The sequence below is a fragment of the Taeniopygia guttata genome, chromosome 3 (assembly GCF_048771995.1).
Source record: "Taeniopygia guttata chromosome 3, bTaeGut7.mat, whole genome shotgun sequence".
NCBI classification, from domain to species: Eukaryota; Metazoa; Chordata; class Aves; order Passeriformes; family Estrildidae; genus Taeniopygia; species Taeniopygia guttata.
Window position 1 is genome coordinate 5,676,619 of NC_133027.1, and position 23,260 is coordinate 5,699,878.

A 23,260-nucleotide genomic window follows, 5' to 3' on the forward strand; every position below is an offset into this window, starting at 1 on the left:
CAATAACACTATTTTGCACCATTCAATCAGAAGAGTGGAAAAATTACTTCAAAGATAAACACTCCAGAGATAAACACCCTGTGATATGTACAGCAACATACGTTTATGGCAAAAAGCCTGATGGTAACATCCAAGTACCAAACTGCACTTCCTGGCCCTGCTCTCCCTCCGTTTCAGTGTGAAACACAGACATGGTGGTAACATTTCTGGATGGGAGGCAAAATACCTGTGTCTGAGTCAGCCTCTGCTTCCTTCCAGGGCAGTGGAGAGAAACGTGTTATGATTCATCTGACTGATTTTAGACGCTTCTTTTCAAGGGAATCACTACCTTAAATTGCTTGTTTCTTGCTGCTGGCTATAGAAAGAAGGTTATGCTTACTCGCTCAGGTGCATATGCTGACAAGCAGAAATGTGAAGTTAATGAAATGAATCCCTCTTACAACTATTCAGCCATAAGTGAACAGGAAGAGGAGAGTCATGCTTGGTTAGCACCAGAAATAAAATGTACTTAAGAGTTACAACAGAAGTTTCTGCCATCACTGAGAGATTTACCGCCGAGGAGGGACACGGTCTTTAACAAGACTCATCCTCTGGTCCAGGGAATCCTGTAATGAGAACCAGCAAGGCTCAGACATCCACTGTCCTGGAATTGAAGGCAGTGAGCAGCCCTCAGCAACAGACCCAAAAGGTTTTGGAACTAGAACTGCCCCAGTGTTTTTAAAGCTCTATCCAACTTTATGAGATTAAAATATTCTGAGTAACAGAATGGGTCAGAGGCAAAACACACTAAATATTCCTCTTCATCCAGTGGAAAGACAGCACTGAGTTTTGCTCTTACAAAGAAGACATTTCTGTTGGAATTCACAACAAAAACAATTGATCTGTGGGTATTCTCAAACACTGAACACAGCACAGGCATTAAAAAAAAAATCTCTCCTTGTTGATATCAATGTGAATCAACTGTGTGGTGAATAAAATACAAAAGCATTCAATCAACATGAGATGGAAGAGCCATAAGTTGAAGAGTTACAGAACTATTTCGTCTGTCACTGCAGAATCTTTTGGTTATAGCATCAAACCCATGAGATACAGCTGTATGTCCTGGCCCTGATGGAAAGCAGAAATCCTGCACAGAGTGAATTAAAGAATTCCTAAATTCCTGTTATATATAACTTATGAAATATGTTTTTATGTCAGAAACTTAAATCACTGACTGATGGTCAGGAGGGGTTTTTCCCCTCATATGAGATGGCAATTGCACAGCTGCCCCCTTGCACAATTCTTACAGTTTCTTCCTAAGTAACTAGTTCTGGTCCTGCTATAGCCAAAATAGTGAAGCACATGAACAAGAGACTCAATATGGCTTTTCTATAACATGACAAATTCCTCCCAATTAAACACTTTGCTTACATTTTAACAAAGTTATTTACTTGCTACTTCTAGGGAGAAAAACCTCAAACATATTTGCATGACGCTTATTTGGAACTACTAATGATGCTCCACATATGCCAATATTATGCTAATTGTCTGGCTCAACCCATACTCCAGGCTCTTCCAGCAATCAGAAGGCACATCTGGATGAAGTGGCTTCAGTTTTACATTCTTTCAAAATATTCACACTGCTACAACAATTAAGCAAATGAAAAATGTAACAACTTCTGGCAAAATCAAAAAATAATTTGCTGTTTAAGAGAGGATTGTATTTGCTATTAGTTCATACACTACAGTAATATCAGACACTGAGAAAGCCCATCTAGGCATCAAAATAAATGGCATTTTCCTTTTCACCAAGAAAAAAATAACAATTTCATTTCAAATGTCCTCCTCCACCACCTTCGCAGATAAGCATGCATGTACACTGAGTAGGCAGGTGATCGTACAACAAATTTCACCCTACTATCCAGCCCTGGAGCCCTTATTAAAATATCAAAATACATTTGTGCTGATCTGAATTTTCCATGTCACTTGGTGAAAAAAAAAATCAATGGACCATCTTCAAAACTTCTTTGGGGATGGGTCATTCATAGGCAGGATGAGGAGGAGGAGGAAGAACCCAAGTACCTCATTAGCAACTGACAAGTATAAGGCTTTTCCATAATCACCTGGTGAGGCAGAAATCAGTCAGACCACAAAACTGCTACTCTTTAATGGATGAGAAACAGGAAGGGGAAGTTAGAGACTTTTACTTACTAACACTAGAAATAATCAAGATTCAGGGAAAATAGGTCTGCTTTTTATGCAACCATTAAAGAACCACTGACACTATGTGTGGTCCTTCTGAAAACCCCAAACATGGCATCAACGTTTTGAAGTGAGTTCTGAATATGTTTTAGATAAGATTAGATACATTTGCACCGATCAATTTTACAAAAGAAGTTCAACCAGATTTATTAGTTTACTGTGTTGAAATGTCTGACATAGGAAACACTAAGTGTTTGAATACTATCATCATAAATCTATGACAATAGGACAATAAATCAGTCCAGGTGGCAATGTGATAATTTTTGTGTGTTTTTTCTCCATAAAGAGATGTATAAAGTCCACCCTCAGGCATATACCAAAGTGTGTGGTTGAAATCTAAGATGATAAATGCTGGATGCAAAACCAAAATAAAAATCTCAAATTAGGTGCTTAAAAACAGATACACACATTATGATTTCAGTACATTTTGTCTGTCCAGCATGTTACAACATTACAAACTATCATCTATGATGTTATGTTTTGAAATGCTACTGGAGTTTTCTCATTATTAAGCACACCTTAAAGCTAAAATTTCTTTCATATCCAAGGATGACATGGAACCAAATTTATGCCCAAAGAAATTCATCAAAACATGCTTTTAGGAAAAAAAAAAGTAGGATATACTAAATATACAAAATTATCTTCTGAAAAGTAAATAATTTTAGTTGAATTAATAGAATTTTAGTAGCCTTAATACCATAGGTATTGACACATTTTTCAGTTGGGCTATGTCCTTCAGAAAAGGACTGGCAGAGGTTGCCCCAAGAAGCTGTGTCTGCCCCATCCCTGGAAGTGCTCAAGGCCAAATTGGACAGGGCTTGGAGCAACCCAGTCTAGTGAAAAGTATCCCTGCCCACAACAAGGGTTGGAACAAGATGCTCTCTAAGGTCCCTTATAACCCAAACCATTCCATGATTCTGTAAGATTAAGGTTCAGATTATTTAAAACCAGCATTTTCCAGACTTTTAGAAGTAGTAATTTGTCACATATGAATCCTCAGGTCTAGAACACAGAGGATGGTTACACTGAGGATAGTCATACAGCTTTTATTAGGCCAATTCTTCCAGGAAGACCAGGCAAAATCATTAAAAGATCAACTACTGGAGCACAAAATATCACCAAAGAAACAGGCTTAAAAAAAACAGTTGAAATGGGAAAATCAGAACGACTCAGAATGACCAACCTGATAAAATCGAACTGGAATACACTTATTGTTTTTAAAATTCACAGTGAAATATTAATGTGTGGATGATCCATAAATTACAAAGCTGGTGAATATTACTGAGGTTAAATACTTTTGAAAATACTTCCACAGAAGCACAGCCCACTTACCTTTATAGGCATAAGCAATTAAAAGATTTGACAGCACTTCCTCATTTACACACTTAGATCAAATTTTGAAGATTTAGTGACTTTCCCCACAGTAAAACCCTGGTACACAGTATGTAGCACTATAATCCCAGAGCTGTTATCAGTTCATGTATACACAAACCCTCGAGAACAGGGACCTGCACAGAGATCAAGTTCTCTCCATAAAGGCCAGTACTGAATGCTCAGGGAAAACCCCTCCTTAGTTTTCTCTCCAACAGACCTAAAGTGTCGCCTGAGGTTATGATTAGACAACTGTGTTTTATAGCTATAGATAAACTTCACCTCCATGATCTTCTCTTAATTCTTGTCAAACTACAGTAATTTTTGGCTTCTTTAATGCCTTGTTGATGAATTCAACACTTTAATTATGCACTGTTAAAAAACTACTTCCTTGTATTCATTTTAAGCCTGCCATCTGATAATTTAATTAGGTGCCCCTACTTTTTGTTATGAAAAAGGGAAATAATTGTTTCCATTCACTTTTGCTGCATGGCTCATAATTCCAGATTTCTATCACATTTCCCTCCCAGTTGTGTCTTTCCAGGCTTTTAGGCACCCTGCCAGTTTAGCTTCTCCTCCTTGTACAGAATTCATTCAGTTCTAGAATACTGTTTTTAATAACTGGATGAACACAACTGCAGAACTACTAGTAACACTGTTACGCTCAGATGCTCTCAATTTCTCTAAAATCCAGTCAATTTTCAGCAACTATTAAGTCTCTCTTTAAGAGCTCTCCATTAATCTTCTTCCATGACAATAAACAGCACAGAGTTCACATGGGTTTATCAGAAATGGATTTCACCTGTTTTGTCACCAACTCAGTTCTGTGCAATCTTTGGGTGACTCAACACAATCACTATTTCACTCATTAAATAACTTTGCCCTTAGCTTTCTGGCTTCTCCAGGATGGAGAAGTGAGGATTTCTTGGGGCTGTCCTGTACAGGGCCAGCAGTTGGACCTGATGATCCCTGTGGGTCCCATTCAACTCAGGAGATTTTACGATTCTATGAAGATACTTGGTAGATCGTGCAAGTGACTCTGCTCTAGTTCAAAAATTAAATATTTCTACCCTTACATTTCTCATCTTCTATTTGTCTGGTGCCTTACAAAAAAGGATCTGTTCTTTATAACCCACTATGTATTGTAATGCTATTGTGGCTACTAAATAGCCACTGAGTAATTTAACAGAAGATTAAAACTAACAAATTCCCTGACAGTGTTGCAATTATTTCTTAGCAGTAAAACAGAACCCGAAAATACAGCACTTTGCAGTTTGTTTCATCACAAAATTGTTTACAATTACTGTTGAACATAGTTGTCAATGTCCTGTATTGACACTTCATAATCACTGATTTAGACATTCACTCATTCTTCCAAGAAATCTTATTTTTAGTCAATAGTTGTGGTCATTAATAAGTTCTTATTTTGTGCCAGATGAGGAACAAGCAGTAATAAACCAAATTGAATGCTGTTTGAATAAATTAAGTGGCAATACTTGAAAATAATAAACATTTTTGCTCTTTGCATATTTTTTTAATTCAAAGTACACAGAAAGGAGCCACATATCATAGACAGAGGATACTGAGAAAAGGGGTGATCAACTCTCACATGACAGCTGAATTTTGTGTTTAGTCATGAAAGCTCTAAATTGAAGTTACATAAACAGAAAACTAATGCCACTGGCAAACAGCCCTGGTCTGTAATGTTCTATTTGGGATTCACTGGTTAAAGCAGAGGAGACGCTGATCTCTGACAAAGAACGATATGGGAGATGACATCAACTTCTTTTCAGCAAATGAGCTCAGCGTGCCAGCAAGCTGAAAAATTAGCTTCTAAAAACCACTAACAGTAGCTTACAAAGTCACAGCTGTTATCCTGTTTTGAAAAACAAAATGTTGATCTCGGTTGAAATGTCTAGTTTTACAGAAGATTTATAAGTGCCCAATTTTTTTTCTTAACAAAGAAATGAGTTATAGTGAGAGAGGCACGAGGGACAGGCAGCGCCTGTACCCTGATGACTCCATGGTGATGTGTAATTGACAAGGTTAAGCAGAACACTTGCTTATGTTCTGCACCCTTCTTAAATTTGAAAAACCTCCTAGAGACACAGATACAGTAGCAACATAAATCCACAAATACAACAGTACCATAGTCACTAGCAATTTCTTCAGTTAACTCAAGCATTTCCCAGGATATTAAGACTGATAGAGGGAAGAAATGCATCAGAAAACTTGTAAGAGATTCCATTAATGGGTTGAAATCAACTGACATTAATACTCGACAAAACAAATGTTCGTCAATGCTGATTGTGGACAAAATTTAAAAAAAAAAAGTATTACTTTGCTTTTCATCTATTTGAGTAGTGTAAATCTTCACTTTCATGGCAAAGTATCAGTCAGCCTTCTCTGCTCCTCAGAGGTAGAGGGGATTAAAAATTCTATCAAATGCAGCAGAGGCAAACTCAGTTAATCTTGGTATGCCTGTAATCCTCATCAGTAGCATCTGAACAGCCCTCAAAAATGAATTTGTTGATGTTTAAGAAAAAAAAAAAAATTTTTACAGATGATCAACTGAAAGAACAATTTACCTCAAGGCCTGAAGGTTCAAACAGGAATCTTAATCTCATCTCTCAAGCACCAGATCACAGCCTTTTATCACTAAAGCAGTCTCTGTTTTTTTAAAGCTCTTACTTTCATAAAATTGAAATAACTTCAGCATAATCATTCCTGATTTATGGTAAATGAAGGAAATAATCAAGCCAGGACAAATATGTGCCAAGTTCAAGTGACTACCCAAAGCCAACGAAAAACACTAAACCACTGGTCAGAGTTTGGATTGAAATTTCTCTTATCCCAAGTTTAGACAACTAATAAAAGCCTTTATTTATTAATGCAACATAAGGCCTGTTCCTATCAACCCTGGATTTTTGTTTGCTTTTTTTTCTTTTTATCTTTACCTAAAATGGATCTAGAGTGTAACAATGACTTAAGTAAGATTATGGGCACGTGAAGAGCTGAACAGAACCATGTATTTTCAACAAGAACTTACCCAACAACTACATACTCAATGTGTCAGGCGTTAAGGCCACATAAAGACTCTGGTACTCAGGTGCAGGAGACTTGTGGCCTCAATCAATCATTTCCAGTATTGTGATGAAATCTGGTCTCCACTGGAATCTATAAAAGGCTGCACAGGCTCTTGATCAGAATTGTAGACATGCTGAGTTGATTTTATGTTTGGAAAACACAAGCAATGAAGCTCATCTATGTACAAGAAAACAGAAACATCACAGTAGGCCAGGACACCCCATTCAGCTGTGCCCCCTTTCAGAGGTGATCAATAACTATCCATTCCTTGTTTAAGCCATGGTATTGGATTTTAGCAGTTCACACAACCATCACTGACAAAATGAACTGGTTAAACTCACAAAGATGTAGAGATAAAGCTAAGCATTTTCACAAGTACCCTCTAGCTGTGTGCTGTCGAATGACTGAGAAGTTTGGGCTTATATTTGTCTTTAACTTTATTCTCTGCATAGCCCAATCAAGCTATATATCTGACACAGAGAGCAACATATTTCTCCCCAGAGTACTGTGAAGAGCAGAACATAATTAACATTTGTTAAGTATTCTCATTGTGTGATGTGAGCCAGCAGAGCACATGAAAGTTAGTAATTCTTCATACTAGAGTTTGAATACTGTGCAGGAAAGATGGCAAACAGCCATGGAATGAGCAATTAGTAATGAGAAAATCTCTGAGTAACCAGCTCTGAAGTGAGCAGCATTCCTTCCATGCAAAGAGTCGGGAGTTCTAGAGATGACAAAAAAAAATGCAATCAATTAACACCATTAAAATGCACCAAATACAGCTGGGCTGTAAGGACAGTCACTGGAAACCCTAATTTGAGATCTTCTGTGCTAACTTCTTCAACTTATTCTTTGTCCACAGTTTAGCTAAGCTTACTGTTTTAGCAGAGGACAACGAATACAAGGAAAAACAGGTAAACAAAAGAAAACAAAACAAACAAAGAAAATACCCAAACCCATTCTATCAGCTGGGAATAGTTCTATTTACAAGTTCTTCAGAATCTACCACTAAACAATTAGGCAATTTTACAGAAAATCTTTATTATTTTCACTGTGCTTGTCTCATGTCCAATCTAGGAATAGTTACTGATGAGAGCAGAACAGAAAAGCACTCAAAAAAGTAACTGTTTTGTAAAATTCATGATTTCTAAAAAAAAACTGGGCATACTCATGTCTGGCTCTTTAAGTTTATTTCAGTTATTCAAAAGGAAAAATAAAGCTTGAATAACTGTAGCTCCTATTCACAGATAAAACAGATATTTTCTACCCACATCAGAAAATGAGAAGATTGAATTGCATTTAGTTATGAATTGGATTTGTTCTTCAATTAAAAGAGAAGAAAAATAAATCATGCTGAAGCTAAATGACAAACCAAAGGCTATTCCATTGTAATTTTGTCCAAAAGACAACTAAATTTGTTATTTCTTGAGCTCTTTGATCATTATGTTTAGCTTGTAAAGATGCCACTTACTACTGCAAATACTCCATTTCTGAACAGATTGGTATAATTTTTCCCAAAGCTGAAATATAAACATTCAGCAGCAAAGCTGCTTCAAATCCACACTGGGCACAACTGGACTTAAAAAGCAACAAAATATTTAGATGTTCATTAGAAAAAAAAAAAAAATTAAAATACTTTGAAGAAAGGAAAATTAGTCATTTTACCAAATGAGCAGGATAACGATGACAAATTAAATTAAATGTTGTGTGGTATTCCCAACTCCGAATTATGGAAGTTTGCCCTTATCTCTACTATGTAGATATACAGGCACAAACTGTGAAAGATATGTGTTTTACATTTTACAATTTTCAGAGATTACAGTTATTTCTGAGGGCCCCAGCCCCAAAGCCCATGTCATGGGAATGAACTCTGGCTCACAAAATGTCATATTTCCTTCAGCATCAATTTTGGCAAAAGCAGCAGCTGCCCAGAGCGCTGCTTGAGCTTAAAAAACAGTCTGGTAGCATCAAGCCTTGCATCCCTATGGGTTCCCAAAATATATCAAGAGTTTGGCTACAAGGAGGTGCTCTGGCATCACAATAACAGACTATGGAATCCAGAGGAGACAAGTGTCACAGAGGACAGAACTCTTGCAGCCAACCTCATCTAATGGATTTTAGTACAAAGTAAGTGGTATTGGAAATAATCTAGAATGCAGATCCCATACACCTCAAATAAAGATTTCTTTAAAATGCCATACCCAAATTATTCCACACAAATACTAACCAATTAACAAGATGTCTGATATGCAGGTACATGAAAGAGAGATTGCTTTGTTTCTTGAACTAATCATCAGACAGTAATAACCTTGATTCCAGAGTTTTTTTAGGCCTGGAACAACAGAAACACCACTCCAGAAGCAGAATGACTGCAGGAGAAAATTTAGAAAATACAAGCAAACACTACCTATTTTTCAGGCTGGATCAACTTGTGACTACACTGAAGAATTTTCCAACAACAAAGGGTTTTTGTGCTCCTGTTCCAACACTCCAAAAAGGTGCTACGAGCCTACATGTTCACAGCTACAGCCTCAAATAGGCAATACCAACAGTCCGTCTGCATCATTTTGTGCCAAAATACAGAACTTCATTTTGCTTAGTGCTTCTGACCCCTCAGACTAAATACAGCCAAGCAGCAGACCCAGAACCTGTGTTCTGAAATGGAAATGCAACAATTTACTTTAATTATGGGCTGGGTCTCCATGTTAAAACAACCCTGTTTATCCAGCTGTCAATATTCCACAGAAATGATTCCTTTGATTGCTTCCTAGACACATCCCTCATGGAGCCAACAAATGAAGACAGTGATTTATCTTCTAAAAACAAATTATTATTTATCCATCTAAAGAGAACAGAAATAAATGGTTAAAGTGATACAGCTAAGTATTAACAAGCAACACATATACTGTCCTATCCACACAGAATATTTCCTCAAAGCTTGCATTATTTATCTTACAAGCTACAGGTCCGGATTCTGGCAACCAAACCACAGGGTCTCTCTAAAAACAGCCCAGCTTCCTCACTTTTGAGGTTGGAAGGTCAGAGGAGGAAGAGGTATGAGTGGAAGGAATGATTGCAATTCATTTTTATTTTTCTTCTCCATTACCTTCAGTTACAAAGCAGTCTGTTACTCAGAGCCTGACAAAAAATGTGTATTAAAAAGAACTGACACCTGCTTATCTGACCAACACTGAACAGAGTGTCTGTAAATGCTGCCTGCTTTCTCCTCCTGGAGTGAAAAATCAACCAACTCTCCAGGACACAACATATCAGACACTGGAAATCTCACACAAACATCTCCTATAATTTTCCCAACATCCCTCAGGTTCTAGAATTCTTCAGGCACACCTCCACAGGCCATTTTAAGTGCTATGCAGAGGCAGCCCAATTCCCTCCAAAGGAGCTCAGCCCCACACTGAGCACAGCTGGGCAGTTCTGAACTGGCTATTTCTGAGCAAACTGAGGTTCACATGGCCTTGGAGACCAGAGGGGCAATTTTCTCCTATTTGCTGCCCCCAGGAAAAGGGCTGCATCTTCTGCTTCTTCATCCTGTTTCAGTATCTTCATTTCTTCTCACCTTCAGTACTCCTTCACTACAAAAGGTGAGCTATACTGTTAAAACTGATTAAACCACAAGGTTTTCTTTTAAATCTCCTCCTTCCAATTTTATTCTCTCCATTCCCTTCTCGACATCTTTTCAATTCTCTTCTCTCATGAATGATCCTCAGATCTCTCCTCCAACACAAAACCACAATACATTTTTAATTACAAGGGAAAGCTTAGACTGCTGACAAGTTGTGAAAAAGTAGCAAATCCAGGTATTAAATACTTTAAAGAAAAGAAGGAAAGAAAAAGCACATGAAGAGAAACAGGAGACAGGATGGAAGTACCTGATTTTGATTCTTTTTTTTTTTTCCTAAAAAATACTGTGTGCAGGACTGAGGATCTCAAACTTAAGTGAGAATCATAAACCACAGCGAAATATTTCCCTGTGCAATCAATGCATAAGGAAGTGTTTTGGGGTTGGGGTTTTTTTCAAAATATAGAGAAGGAACCACGATGATCAGCCATCATGCTCAAGTTCAAGCAGAAAACAAGACCGGCCAATAGAATACAAATAATTAATACTCTTTATAGTAGAATATGTAGAAAAGTTAATAATAAAATTCCAACTGACTGCTTGCCCTTCCTCATGAAGTTCTTCACTTATTTTTTACTGCTGCTCATTATAATGGGCTTTTCCCCTCCCTCTTTTTCATACTTTTCTTAAATGGCTGGCTGCATATATTTAATTGTATATTCCTCAGGGCAGGGACTATTTCCTTAATTGTCTGTAAAATCCAGTGCTAGGAACAACGGTCCTATGCTATGTTAAGTAATAAAAAAATGAGTAATGTTTTGTTGAGAAATAGTCATGCATTAATTATGCAAGATAATCTGGAAAATACAGAACTAGGGAAAAAACCATGTTCTGAATCCATAACTTTTAAGCATCAGTACCCAATGAATGATTTATGATATAACTTTTCAGTATTATATTTAATTTCTCTTGGAGTATTTAAAAAACATCTGCTCTGAAAGTTAGCAAATGGGTATTGTTTACTCAGAAATTCTACAGGGTGCAACCCTCTTCTACACTGTCAGTTAAACACATAATATTTTAAATACACATTATGGAGCCAACTGTTGAAGCAAGCACTTAGAATGCAAAGAATATTCTACATATTAAAATATACATGAAAAATACTGTTCAGGAGTTATGTATAAAATACAGATTCTAAATTCAGTATTTAATAAGTATGTAATTAAAAAAAAAAACCAATTCGTTTTTACTACTTACTGAACTAATTTCATGTCCTAAGTCGACATTGCTGCAGAGTTATACAAGCACAGAAGCTACTAAAATTGGTATAACTTTAAAACCAGAAGCAAATTTTTATTGCTGAACTATGCCCTTGAAAATTGAGTTGAATATAAAAACAATGACACCAAATCTGAAGAGTGCAAATACTCTGCCTTAATATCTTTTAAAATTTGTTCTCTAATCTTGACTGAGGTTTGAAAGTAGCAAGTCTGTATTTTTCCAGTGTAAATGTTGTGCAAAAGCTTTACAAACATAGATCTAAATCTGCAATTGCCATTACTAAAATAAATGAAAAATCTATAAGCAGCAGTGAAACCAGCATGCAAATAAAAGAACTGTCAAGACATATTCTGCCTAAAAATAAGCTTACAATAACTATTTTAAAGACTGTGTGTGGTCTTACCCATATATTTTGGCAAGATGCACTTTCTCCAACCACAGCTAGATTCATCCAAAAGCAGTGGCACTGGAGAGTCTCTGTCTCACCTGTCAAACTTGAAGAACGTTGTTCAGCAGACCACCATGAGTCCATGGATAGGATCCACAGCACTACAGCAGCTGTTCTTGATAAGTGTTCTCTAACTAGAGAGGCAAGCGCTTCAAAAACGTCCTGTAAGAGGATCGCCCTTAATATACATGTATTTAAAAACAAACAGAAACAAGAATATATCCAGAACAAGACTTTCAAGACATTTGTGGCACAGCATTGGTGATCTCATATCTATCTCTGTCTGATATTTCGAAATATTTGGAGAAGACTTGAGTCTATTAAATTTATCTTAAAATTCAACCTAATTATTTACCTCTCACAAATTACTACACTGTTCAAAATGCAGGCAATCAAATAAAGTAACTGGAACTCCTAAATCTTCTGGGTTGAAGAAAGTGAATTTAACTCTTTTCAGTTCCTTTCCCACGTATGATTGGAAAGTATTTGCACACCAACCTACAACGAGATTAAAAGTGGGAAGGAGAGGTAAAAGGCTGCTTGGCTACAGTAAAGGTAAGATTCAGTGAAAATGGGATGAAGCACAAAAAGTTGCAATTTTTAAAATTACCTAAGAGGGTATTTTGCCAACCAGAAAAACTAAGAGAACTTATCTGAATTGTCTGTATAAAGTGATTTTGACTGTTACTAAAAAGCACATAATCATTAATTTCCAGAGAAATATGAATATTTTCTAAAAATAGGTCACTGCTTTTAACTGCTGAGATCTGCTCTGGTTTAACTACTAGTAGCATTGTATCCTAGAAGGAGGAAAGGCTCTAGAGAGATTACTTTCACTTTTCCCTAGATATATTTAGTGTACTAACTAGCATAGTTAGGATATTATTTTTCTTTGGTTTTGTCAGTAGCATGTTTGAAATAAATTTTATTAAGTGGTAGTGTATGTAACATTGCATTGTGGGTAGCAGTTTCCTGCCTTAACCTAGCCACATCCTCAGCTGTTATATGAGACAAGTTTCCCATATTTTCTGCAAGTTGACTTAAAAAAAAAGAAAAAAAATACAGACAGGAGAAAATAACTAGGAGGTTAGGATGATCTTAAGCACCATATATTGACTGTTTAGAATGGGTGCATCTAATCAAAAGGACTTTTTTTCTCAGTTGCTGTACAGTCTACAAAATCTAGGAACAAAAGGAAAACAATGCTTGTCAAAAAAAAAAAAAGTCTGAGCAGGAAGAATCAAGATGAGACACGTCTGATCATTAAGATGCAGCCCCTTATTCAAAGCCTGATCAGGGGTTGGATTATTTCACTGGAGAATAACTTTGCTATGCTATGAAGAAGTGAGAGAAGTAGCAAATCAAAGTGAATGAAAACAATTTTTGACTATTTGCTATGCCTTGATGTACTCACTGGTTAAGAGATGACCATCTTTTTAATTTAAACAACAGTTCAGTTTAAGGTTTAATGTGATCTTCAGTAGCCTGATTGCACTGTAGAAAAAAACAGACAACACTTGTTTACCCTAGAAAGGAACAGTACTTTTTCCCCGTCTACATTAATGGTCCCAGGCACCATCCACTTCAAACCATATCTCACCTAGAGAAAGGTTCTGAGGCAGAGAAAGGCAGCAGTAACACTCAGATGCTCACCGCTACTCTTGCAATATGTACTATTTTAAAATGAAGGAATGCTGAAATAACCTTGCTGTTGCAATTTTTTAAATCAACTGGAAGTTTTAGTCTTTGCTTTAAAAGGCTAAAGTGGTATCAACATACTCTACTCTTGCAGAGATGATGGAAACGAGAAGTCTACAAAATTCCCAAGTCTAACAACAGAAGTTTGCCAAAACGCGCAAGTACTTGAAAACAAACAAAATTTTAAATGTACTGGCTGTGAACCCACAGAAAACACAGTTTTCTTCCTCTAAAAGTTTTAATTACTCCTCAATTTGAAAAACACAGCCAAGGAAAGAAGTTTCACTTAAAGGAAAAAACCTGCTCTAGTGGAAACAGATACATTAACAACACGTACCGTGAATACCTGCATCTGAGAAAACTGCACCAGGATTTTCTGAATTATAAAAATCAGCATCTTGTTATTGTATATACTGTAAAACTTGTAATGAAATGCAACCTAACAAGTTTGTCATCACACTGCTCTAAGTAGAGTATTTATATAATTCCAGTTGTAGCATAGAAGCAAGCATTTAAGTACAAATAAACTTTCAGCAGGGTATCACACTGTTTATACGCTGGTTGAACTTTTGAGTGACATAAGGCAAAATGTTTGGAAATAAAGCACAACTTAAAAGTTCCAAAACACGTTTCAAGAACAGTAGAAGATGTAATTATCTTTTAGTGTTGCATTACAATTGCCTTTTAGATTTCATTTGTCATCAAAGATCAAGCTCTTAGTTTACCAGAGAAATTCCTTAGCATAATACTTCCTTTGTAAGTGCAATCGGGACTCAAAGCATCCCCTGTGGAACTCAGGAGTGAACTTCCATTTTTGTAGATCTACCTTTAAACAAGAGCCTGTCAAGCATTAGTCTACAATCAAGACACTGATTTACACGGTGGATTTTCAGAATTCTTGCATCTGCATCATCAGAAGTGCAAACTATACCAAAAGAAACCACCAGTTTCACAGGTATTTGGTCTCAAAATTTTGCTTTATAACGTTTCTATATTTAATAAAATGCATTTTTATCAGTGACAGTTTTTACAAACTACATCTCGATTACTCTGTTTCTAACGGGTTTTGCTTTATTAGATGAAGACTTCTTTGTAGTGCTCTTGATTTGAACAGGTGAAAAAGTAAAAAATCCTAAAGGTATCAGATCAAAGCACAGCAACAAAGTTAGAGAATAACTGCATACACAAGTGAAAGCACGAAAAAGCCATTCTGTAGAAAGCCTGAGAACAGCATTTCAATGCAATAAATTTTTATATTCAGACTTCTGTAGGAAGCTCAATATTCTAATACTAAAGCTATGACTAAAAATAAAGTGCAGAGTTTTGAAAAATCAAACAACTTTTTTCATATCAGTGGAAATAAGTATTTAAGGTCAACAGTTATCTATTATTTAAAAATCCTGTGCTACCTGCCACCAAATAGAAGTTGAGCAATACCTTCAATGTGTAACTGTAGTTTAAAACTCCAAACTTACAATTTAAGAGTTTCCCAAATAAGAGGCAGCAACCTTCAAAAGCTTTTGCTGTATCATAAGCTGATTACAACTTTAATGCATATAAATATAATCTGTATATTAAAAGATTAGTATTCTTTCCATTATTTTTATACCCTTACTTTTTTTTATAGATGCTCTTAACCGTACAGAAAAAACAATAATAAAGCAATCCATGAATAGGAGAATTAAATATCACCCTAATTTTTAAGTGGAATGGGTTTTTTGTAGAACACTCCTTTTTCATTTTATGGTAGAATTCTCTAAGTTTGGCAACATGTAATAGCTCTCAAAGCACTGAATGAAGAACAATAAAATTTACCTCAAAATAATTATGAAGAAAGAATTTTTTATAAATAAAGGTTTATGGTTTTTTTATAATTATATAACAAAAATCAAAACAATCTATTTTTCACTGAAAAATCCCCTCTCATTTGTCTCATCCCCAAAAAACAGAGAATCTGGTCTCCACCCACACCTCTAGGTATTCATATCAGACAATTCCTGGCCAATTTCTAACCAAGAAAGCTCACGACAAAGAGGAAAACAAAAAAGGAGGAATGGCAGCATCAAAGAGATGTATTTTATTTTACAAATAAAAGCGAAACGATATCTAGAAAATATTTTACATGGTTCTTCTGCTCCTCAAAAAAAGACAAAAAAAAAGGAAAAAAAAATTAAATTCATTCAGCTAAACTTAAAATTACAGTGCATCTGTGGTACAATCAGGATAATATGAAAAGTTCTAGATATAATGTCCAAAGAGGCAAAAAATGAGATACTTTCTCAAAGATGTTTCCAATTTTGTTCTGAATCTGAGTGAGCGAATCAAGACTACTAATACACACTGTCTGTGCACATTATTCCTTACTACACACAGCATTTTGCAATTTATTTCAAAGCCTCTATTATAAACAAAAAAATACTGCTTTTGTTAACCCACTCCATACCAGTACAGTCAAGGCTTATGTTACACAATCAAAGTCAAAGTTACAATATGTTAAGTATATAAAAAAATATCACACACACATGCACACAGATGATATTAAGTATTTGAGTCTTACATATGCATCAAATTTATGTTTCATTTTAAAACTAAGTGTTAACATTAACTGGTGAATGAAGTTATTTATAGTCTCCCCAAAAGTTTGAGACTGTTCTATTTCCCTTAAACACCAGAACTACAATAAGGAATTAATGTAAGCACAACCAAAACCTCCCAACCCTCCCAGCTCACTCTGTTACACAACGTCCACATTAAATCCTCCCAGTGCCGGTGTTCCAAAGCATCACTCCCAGGCTGCAGCACACAACCAGTTATGATATCCAAACGACATATTTTGCCCCAAATATAAAAGAAACATAATTGCCCTTAATTTGCATCACATAAAACTGTCAAGTAGTTTTGAAGGCATGCAAAGCAAGGCAGACATGATTTAAGATTTGCAAAGGAATCCCCAGACTAACACTTCTGTGACAGCCAATTACAGTGAAAAACATAACCCCAACAAGCAGCCTGCTACTAGACCTTAAGAAAGGTAAAGTTTCTTACAATGAGTTACAGATTCACAAGTATAAGACGACAAGGAGAAAAAGTAAAACAGAAGGAATCCAGCCACCCAGCAAATATGAAGCAGACCCAAGATCGTGATACAATCCAAAGATGTAAATTATTGTAAATCATCACTGTTGTTCAGAATTTCACACAGCCACTTGTGCCAATTTTGCTCACTTTTCCACAGACACAATAATAAAGGAGGGAGAGGGAAGAATGGGAGGAGAAAAAAAAAAAAAGAAAAGAAAAAAAAAAGGAGGGGGAAGAAGAGTGGGGGGAACCTGAACTGAGAGTACAAATAAAGTTCTGCTGTCCATATGCTTTAGCTGTACAGAAGTTTGGGCTCTTAGAGCATTTTGTACTCTCTCCAAAGCCTCATGAGTCACAAACATTAAAAAGCTATGTCCCTCTGAATGCCGGGATGGGCCTTACATGAGCCTTTTGTCAAAATATAAAAAAAATTAAAAAAAAAATTTAAAAGAAAAAAAAGAAGAAAAGGAAAAAAAAAAAAAGGAGAGAGAGAAAGAAAAAGCCACAGTGTAGGCAGTCCTACTTGGAGTCCTCTGATGTCACAGCCACATGACTCGTTCGCTCCAGTAACAGTGCTTGCAAAAAAAAGGAGTTTTAAAGCTTTTGCTTTTTTGGATTGTGTGAATGCTTCATTCGCCTCACAAACAACCACAGAACCACAAGTGCGGTGCAAACTTTCTCCAGGAGGACAGAAAGGAGTCTCTGGTTTTTAAATGGTTAATCTCCGCAGGTCACTACCAGCCACTGAGACCAACAGAGTCAGTAAGTGCTCTCTAACCACAGTCTATGCAGTAATAGTAGGTCCTTCAAATATTTGCTCATTCTCTTTTTTTTTTGTTTTGTTGCCTTCCTTTTCACATGTTACCAGCACTATACAATTTTTTGACAGAGAAAAAAACCAACTATAGAGTCTATGCAATCCAGGGACACAGTAAAACTAAAACAAGGTTTGGCTATGGTTTGTGTTTTCAGTTTGAGGATCCAAGAAGTATTTGCACCAGAAGGTGAAAGCTCTGCGTGAACCGAGAGGGACTATGGCATCAAACAGCCTGTTCAGTTCAGTGACACCATGTCAGCAAAACTTCTTTTGGGGTAAGTGCTGCAATATTTGAGCTTCTGTTTTTCGCTGTCGAGAGTTTTCTTACTTTGAACAATACTGGTGGTAGCTATCTAAGCAAAAAAAAATGCTGAATGGGATGTTAGAATGTTAAAATAGTATACCTGGTTGTTTGGGTTTTTTTTTTTTTTTTTGGGGGGGGGGAAGTAACTGTAAATAGCTTCTGTAGATATAAGAACAAATTTGTTAGCTGGCAAGCTCAGCAAAGGGAAGTTGGTGGCTCACTCCTAAGTGTTTGACAGCAGGTGTGCTCAGCTGTCACCGGAGTCAAGGTGTAGCTGCACAAATTTGAAAGAACCTAATGGCATCTAGGAAAATGTTTAGTATTCTCTTAGGGCAAAAGATAAAGTAATTAGTGAGTTAATCAACAGCAGCTCAGAAAATCTCATTAACAACTCTGGTAACACTTTCAGATATATCCACCACGAGTGATTAACAAAAGATACTGTTAAAGACTTAAATCACAGAGTTCAGACTGCTTGCTCTCTAAACCTGATTAAAATGAGTAGTGTGTAGCATACTGCAGCCTATCCTCCCCAAAACTGCCCTATCATTGTTCCAGGCATCTTATTTTTATGCATATATCTCAGATGAAGTTATCAGTGTAAATCTGCAATTTTCTAGTCCTCAGTTGCCCTCAATTCATAGCAAAGCTTGTTTTATAATATATTCAATTGTAAAAGCAAATTCTTCTCATTACACTTATTATGAACAAGGCAAAACTTCCATGCATGAAAATATTAAGCTATGAAATAAAAAAAATACATGATCTAACATGCTGCTGAATTTTAAGTTTAATTCAAATTGGGATGTAAAAAAGTGCTCACTGTAGAAGAGCATTGCCAAATATTTACTTCAATATTCTGAACTGTAAACACAGATTCCTTTAAGAAATCGTATATGTATATGCTGAAGTAATTATTTATATGCACTGCACATATAAATGTTCATAAAACTCATAAATACACTATAAAATTGCACCTCTATCTTTGCTTACTTTGAAAAGCTTCATCCTCTCAAAGACTTAAAATCAGTAGAGAGCATCTCACAAATGCTAAATAGAATCAAATAAACTTTAACTGATTTATCTGCAAGTAAAATGAAGTTATATTTTAAAGTATACTGGAAAATGTTTTATTATCATCACACTTGATGAACTGCAAGTACAGGAACAAATTTTTTTCAAAGCATCTTTTACTGAGGCAGTTCGGACAGACAAACTGAAAATTCTGAAACCTTTAGGAAAGAAAAAAAAAAAGTGAAAACTTACAAGATATTCTTAATGGTGTCCGTCATGTTGAAATTATGTTGGGACCGTAGCTAAACTTATTTCTTTCCCTCCCTTGCCCCCCTTCATGAAAAACAACAATGCTAGAAGCATTTCCAGTACATACATCCCCATTATTGTAGTGACTGGGGTGCCTTTTACTCCTCCTACTTCACACACTTTGACTGGTTCCCAGTTAAGCACATGAAGAAACTCTGAGACCAGGTGTAGGAACAGAAATTAAGAAATTGCTACTTGCAGGAGGGGTGACCAATTTAATATATGACCTCTAGATATCAGAGATAACATGACCTGGGGCTGGTCACGCAGCTGTAATACCCCTAACATTGAGCTGAAATGCAAACACAGACCCGGCAAAGCAGCTTTTCTACCCAAACTGGTGTCTGAGCAAAGCACAGCAGAAGCGTAGCCAGACCACATTATCCCAGTGTTTACAACAGGAAATACAGTTTACATGTATAGGGACTTTCTTTTGCTTTTACTTCCAAAAGAGATTAGAAGAAATTTAGTTGGCTAAAATTATCAAAACACTAAGTCTGACTGCTTAATTCACCTACTTCTGATAATTCCTAATGCCACTGGGAAGTACTGTGATACTGTGCTTAATACTTTTCCTGAACTTCACTAAATAGAGTTGGATACCTGAATTTCACTCTGGACACAAACAATAGATGCAAGGGACTACAAAATCTCATCAGCTCTGTGAATGTGTAAGCAGTGTAACCTGAGCTGAAACCATATTTTGGAAAACCCACTTTTATAAAAGGGAGGAAGAAATTATTGTTTAAAAAAAAGCCAGAATGCCCAAGCTGCTCATGAATTTGCTGTTCAGTGATGCAGCAGCACCTCAGAATGCACGATCTGTTCTTCCTTTCTGTATTGTCCTTCTCTTCCCATCCTTTCAGGACCATTGAGTTTAATTGTTTCTCTTCAAGACTGAACTGATAAAACATAATGACAAGTCATAACAGGGCCGGAAAACAGAGCTATGATTAACCCGCATGGTTGCTAATCTGTGCCATTAACGATATTCCCGAAAACTTCTATTCCACTCATTTTTGTCTATGTGTTTTTGATTTCATATGAAAGGGAAAAACTAGAGTAGCAAAGTGGAAGGATCCTTTCTTAGTTCATGCAAACATATATATTCCTTTCCAATTTAACAGATTTTAATTAACTACATTCTGGGTTTCCCATCCAGATTTTCTCTACCTTGTGCTAGTTATACACAGGTTTTGACTGCATTGAGCCTGTGTAAACCTTCTCAGGCTTTTAAATCAAACTGGATTTATTTCAACCAGCAAAGGCTATTATATTTACATCCATAACATATGAAGAGAAAAAAAAGGCTCAAAATAAACACTATGCAAAAATAAAAAAATCAAACAGCATATTTGGTATAAAATTCGGAAAACATTGTTTACTCAAAGTATTTCAGAGACTGAAAACCTTCTTAAATACCCCCAAAAACAACTACAATTTTAAAATAGGAAAAGGCATCTTCAACTATATTCTGCGCATCTTCAGAGGAAGAATCCAATGAAAGAAGGAAATAGGATCGCAGTCTAGCTAATAATTCAATCAATCATTTCACATGTAATTTCTGGAAGCTGATCCCAATGGAGATACAGTAAATCTAAAGTCTTCAAGTTAACAACAAAAAAATTTATATTAAAATACTCCTCAATATCTTCTTCATCGAAAAATGCCAAACCTTTTGTAAATTTCAATTTTTATCTGCTTTACTGGTTGTTAGGGAATCTTATAGGGTTTTTTTATTTTAATTAGGAGACTGATAAGAAATTATTTTTTATTATCTGTGTATAGAAAGCAGTTTTCTGTATGTTCCAGCTCTGTTTAAAGTATTCATACTATTGTGAATGCTAAGCAAAGTCTCAGGAACCACTGCCCTTTGCATAAAATAGAATTTAAAATACTAGCAATAAAAAAATAATAATAATACTGAAAACTATGCAGGAATGAGTATTCTCACGTGCATTAAGAAAGCTGCAGCTTCGCATGGAGGCTGCCGTTATCTGAAAGCCCCAAACCCTGCAGGATTGCTCCTCATCACTTACAAGGTCTGTAGGCAGCAAAATGCACTGATCTGTTTAATTAGCTGCCTTAAATGAACTATTAATAGCCAATTGTTTAAATCAACTACTCTGATGTAAATTCAGTAAGATCAAAATGTTCCAGTTTGTTAGAAGAATATCAGAGTATCTAGTGGTTAAATAAACTGGGAGAGGAAAAAATCCTATCTCATTAGGGGTACTAAGATTTTATCAAACATACAGGATTAATCTCTATTGAATAGGACCATTCACAAATCAAAACTCACTCCACTTCAATACTTTCATGCAGTACTAATCAATTACAACCTTTTCTAGTTATTCAAAATCCATGTGCTTTTAATTTTATTCACTGGTGGTCTAAAATATAATATTCAGGCCAAGCTAAGTCATTCTGTGTTGCAACTTTGCTTTTTTTCAATAAATATTCATCTAGAGGTTTTCTTAGAGAGAACTGCTCATATGAAGACTGTGGTAATATTTTTATACTGTACCTCCTTGTTGAAGCAAAAGGTTAGGGGTTACCTAAATACCTCAACTGTATATACAAAAAAAGGAAAAGGTAAGTATTCACATGAAAAATCCAAAGGGACTATATTATTTATTTTTGCATTTCCTATGATTAATGATGCACCAGTGCATACTTGAAAACTGAAGTCAAAATAGGGTAACACCTCAAATTCCTTTACAAACTGTACAAATATCAAACTTCCATGCTGTATTAACTACTCTACCAGAAATATTTAAAGGCTCTGCCACCCCACATTAAGAGTATAACAATAATACTGAAATTCCTCTCAAGCTGTGTGATTTCTTGGTCATAGTCAGACTAATATTAATATTAAAATTGCACCTTATGCCTTTATTTTCCCAATTGCTTTCAGAAGAGAGTTGTACTTTTTAATGAGCAACAAGAAGCTCAGAGCAGCCGTAAGTAAATAACAAACATCTAATACAGCACCCATTAAAGTAAAAAGGGAAAAATAAAGAAGCTAGCAATTCTGGCAAGAAATGCTAACTAGGCAGCACAGACAGTTCAAGAGAGACAGATAATAACTGTGTTTGTGGACTGTCACACCTTGTGGCAGACACCATCAATGAACAATATCAATAACAACTAAGAAATACTTGCTAAAACTCTAACAATGCAAAAAGCTGAAGGCACGAGTAGAATCTGGTATTATTTTACACTTGAGTCCAGCACATTTGTGTGGACATTGAAGCAGAGAGGGAAGGGAGGAATTATCCTGTGCTTGCCAAGCTGCCAAGGTGCTGAGCACCAGCGTTTCTCCTGCTTGAACACAACAGGAGCCAAGGGCAGCTGTCAGTGCTGGGCACCTCCTGAAAATCAGACCATCTGCATGTTTCCCCCTATGTACCCAATAAAAACCAACATTGTGTGTTGTAGGTGAAGGAGTTGGTTCTGAAAACTCATTAAATACACACCATTAATAAGAATTACAATAAATTGCCATGTTTAATATGCCCTAGAGTATATAATATTTTAATTAAGTCAGCCTCAAGATAAATAGTGAGTTTAAGATGGTAAAATCTGAAACATTTTAGGGTCTTAACTTCAGCACTGGGACAATCCGAGCTTCATACAAGCAGTTAAGAAACTGCAACAAGAAAACATACAACTGTTATTTTCAAGGTAAAAATTAATTTGTCTAAATGGAATAAATGCAATATATATTCCTATAAGAGTACACAGAAAAATTAGACTGTGATTTTCCTTGGAAATTTTGCCAGACTTAGGAATTATCCATAAATTTTCATCCAGCGAAAAAGTCACCTGCATCTACCTCCTCCACCACAGAACCCCCCCCAAATATCTACTCTTACCGACAAAATTCATTTGTACTCACATTACCTAAAATAGCTTTTATTTCTATCAGATATCTTCATTCCAGACTGCCTTCTAAAGTCTTATGGGAAACAGGCTGAGGAGGTCTATCTTCTGCTCTCAGGTGTTTTTGTTTTTAAGTTAATAAAG

The 23,260-nt window shown here is 36.0% G+C and overlaps 1 protein-coding gene and 1 long non-coding RNA gene across 7 annotated transcripts in view; one reads left to right on the forward strand and one right to left on the reverse strand.

The window, feature by feature from the left end:
* The window catches only part of SUPT3H (SPT3 homolog, SAGA and STAGA complex component), a 254,259-nt gene that overhangs the window by 197,119 nt on the left and 33,880 nt on the right, over positions 1 to 23,260 (reverse strand). The gene's annotated exons all lie outside the window — the stretch shown is intronic.
* LOC140683617 (uncharacterized) lies at positions 17,039 to 20,857 on the forward strand. The gene is made up of 2 exons (XR_012054798.1): positions 17,039 to 17,549; positions 17,760 to 20,857. It is a non-coding gene; the product is annotated as an uncharacterized lncRNA (long non-coding RNA).